Consider the following 3,947-nt stretch of genomic DNA (forward strand, 5'->3'; position numbering starts at 1 on the left):
GAGCCCTGAAGCTTATACTTTTAGTTCCACAATAAATCTACTTGGTGCTATGTGCATTTGTAGTTCTGAAAGATTTGCCAAATTGCCCTCTATTGAGGCTGTACCAATTTACTCTTCTACCTGTAATGCAAAGGCTTTCCTTCCCAAGGAAGAAAACAGTGTGTCATCAAATTTGTAAATTTTTGACAATCTGATGGATAGGCAAAACAATTTAGAATAGTTGCATCTTGCATTTCTTAAATTATGAGTTAAGTTGAGCATCTTTTCGTAGAGCAATATGTGTTTCTTTTTCTGTGAACTCTCAGTTCATTTTCTTTCTTCTTTCTTCTATTGGGTCATTGGTCCTTATTGATGATTGCTAAGACCTCTTTACACATTGGTAAACTACTTTTCTTATGTTGGTATGAATTGCAAACTTTTTAAATCTGTTTGTTGTTAATCTTTTATTTTTTATTATGTGCAGATTTTTTTTGCCCCACTAAAGTTTTAAATTATTACATTATTAACTTTATATAATGTTATCACTTTTCCTTAATGACTTTTGGATTTTTAGACACAGTAGAAGGGTCTACTTCACTTTAAGATGATAAAAAATTTCAACGCCTTTTTCTATTATAAAAATGATTTCATTTTTTTGTACATGAATCTTTGATCCATGTGAATGGGAAGTTTTAAAAATTGATGGTTTATATGAAGATTCTAGATTCAATAAAATTATAACTCTAGATATTAATCAAACAAGGGGTACTGTTCCTGAGCTTTACCTAAAAAGAACTGTACTTCTAATTAAAGCTTGAATATTAATGTGCTTCCTTCATCAAGCTAATATTTATTGAACACCTATTATGTGCTAAATTATCATATTTCTCTGGGCATTAAAGATTCCAAATAAACACTACTCTACTGTCAGAAATAGAAATAAATAAGTGTAGTTCTCAGTGACCTGAAATAAAAATTCTGAATGTTTCCCAGACATCTTTTTTTTTTTTAAATTTTTTATTGATTTTTTACAGAGAGGAAGGGAGAGGGATAGAGAGCTAGAAACATCGATGAGAGAGAAACATCGATCAGCTGCCTCCTGCACACCTCCCACTGGGGATGCGCCCACAACCAAGGCACATGCCCTTGACCGGAACCGAACCCGGGACCCTTCAGTCCGCAGGTCGACGCTCCATCCACTGAGCCAAACAGTCAGGGCTGTTTCCCAGACATCTTAATATTTATAGCATTACAGATGGTTCTGTTCATTCTTCATGGTTGGTATCACATGCCTCCTGTTGAGTAACTGGTCCTTCTGTGGGGATGAGCAATCTCCCTTTGTAGTGCAGGTACTTATTTTCCAAGAAAAGATCAAATGCTCCTGTCAGCTGGAAACGCCCACTCTCCATGTTGTTTCAAAGGGTTTCTCACCCCCACATTTCAGACATGTCCAAACTAAACCCAGGTCAGAAAAAAACTTGCCCTGATTTCCAGTGCAACTTGTCTTTTCCTCTGGAATTAGATCAGAAAAATATGTTTATTTTTCAGTCACAATTCTAATTTAATAATTTCCCACATTTCAGACATGTCCAAACTAAACCCGGGTCAGAAAAAAACTTGCCCTGATTTCCAGTGCAACTAACTTGTCTTTTCCTCTGGAATTAGATCAGAAAAGTATGTTTATTTTTCAGTCACAATTCTAATTTAATAATTATGTAATAAATTTACATCAATTAATACTTATTCAATAGTCATCCTTAATAAAAGTAGTCTTTATTTTTCTCTGATGTTCAAAAATGATTCACAAATTGGATTCATTTGGCACTCAGTTCTATGGTTTTTCCTTTGGTACTTAACAGAGCTCTTTGAGCAAATTCAGTGAATTAGAGCCTACTTATTGTTGAAAAGTGCCATCTCTGAAGCATAACCAGAAACAAATAGTAATATTAAAACTGAACAATGCCTTGAATATTTCTTGGTTCAACCCCCTCATTTTATTTTTATTATTTTATTTTTTGTTAATCCTCACCCGAAAATATTTTTCCATTGATTTTTAGAGAGTGGAGGGGGAGAGACAGAGAGAGAGAAACACGGATGTGAGAGAGACACATTAGTTGGTTGCCTCCTGCACATGCCCCGACCAGACCTGGGGATCGAGCCTGCAACCAAGGTACATGCCTTTAAACGGAATCCAACCTGGGACCCTTCAGTCCGTGAGCCAATGCTCTACCCACTGAGCAAAACTGGCTAAGGCCAACCTCCTTATTTTAAAGATAAGGAAGCAGAGACCCAGAGAACTCTGAGCTTAATGACATATTACCTATATTTATCCCATGTCATCACGCCCATAAATAAAAGAGTAACTTAGCACTTTTTATTTTTATTTGATTAATTCATGTAGTTAGTATGTTAGTTTTTTTTCTTTTAAAAAATGTGTAAATGTAAAAAAGCTAGGGGAAAATCTTCCCAAATTTCTTTACTTAGTGACAATCACTGTATGACCATCACTAAGGGAATAGGCTATAGAGCCAGTGCCAGACAGACCCACTCAAACTTTCTGAGCCTCAGTGTCTTTATCTCTAAAAAAGGAATGATAGTGTTTATTTCATAGTGAAGATTAAAGTCTATCACACAGTAAAGCATTCAGGTCAGTGACTGACATGGTTGTATTCAATTAATGTTAGCAATTATTATTACAGTTGAGTTAATACTCTATACATTTTTATATCATGTTTCTTTTACTTATTATATCATATGCATTTTCCTAGGTCAACAGAGAATCTTAATACACATCTTTATGTCATGGCCATCTTTGTAGGAAAAAATGGAATTATTTACCATTTCAAAGCCAAGCTTGCATATACCTTCTCTTCAACAGAAGAAAAGCTGAATCAGCAGCTGCCAACAAAAAAGAAAGGAAAGGAGGGTTAGTTAAGTGAAACTATATTGGAATAAACAGCTGGATTTACAAGAGTGTGTATAAGAATGCTGTAATGCATGCATTTAGAAGGTAGAGGATATAGAGTAATTGATGGCCACATTGGCAGAGATCAAAGTGTCTCAAGAGCATTGCAAGCTGTGGAGCTAAACTGTTTGCACCTTTCCTGCATTTCGTGTATGTATTTTGTGAGTGTAATGATAATTTGTACTCACACAGGACCTTTCATCTGTGGAGGAGCTCAAAGCGTTTTGAAAATGTTAATAAGAAAAAGATCTTCTAATTAAGAATAAAAACTCTCCTTTCAACATGTCTACATGATTGCTGGGAAGGTTCTGACTTAAAGAGTTTGTCTTTAAGGAGAATTATTTCATATGTGTTCATTTAAAAATGTACTGTTGGATTTAGTATACTGATAAAATATCTTTCTCTGGACAGTCACTAGCTGTATCAAGAATAATTCAACAGTCTATGACATAACTGATTTGGAGATCACATTTTTACCCAGAATATTCTGGACAGAGCAAAAAGTAGTAGTGCCAATGTTACATTATTTGTAGCAAGTTTTCAGGTTATCAGATACAGTTGTAGACTAAACCCAGCAAAATAGGCTTAGAAAGACAAGGCATTCCCAGACATTTTTGAAATTTATATTTGTTAAAGGAAATTCAGATAGCAAACATTGTAAAGCCCTTTATCCCCAAACATGGTGAACAGAATTACTGCAATGGTTCTACGAACTTCCACATCAATTTCCCTACATCAAACATTCTGAAGCAAATCTCTACAAAGATGAAGTCAATTCATGAAACCGTCCCTAACCCCAGCTGTTAGAATTGGATCGTTCCTATCTCTCTACTCTCTGGGCAGGGACTATGTTATTTGTTTAAATATATATTATTTGCCTAACTACTTAGTATTTAAATCATGTTTTTTTTAAAATTCTTTATTGTCTAAAGTATTACATATAGTATTACATATGTCTCCTTTTTCCCCCATTGACTTCTCCCTGGCCACCCCCCCCCCCCCG

This window comes from Myotis brandtii, unplaced genomic scaffold (assembly GCF_000412655.1).
Source record: "Myotis brandtii unplaced genomic scaffold, ASM41265v1 scaffold174, whole genome shotgun sequence".
Classification (NCBI taxonomy): domain Eukaryota; kingdom Metazoa; phylum Chordata; class Mammalia; order Chiroptera; family Vespertilionidae; genus Myotis; species Myotis brandtii.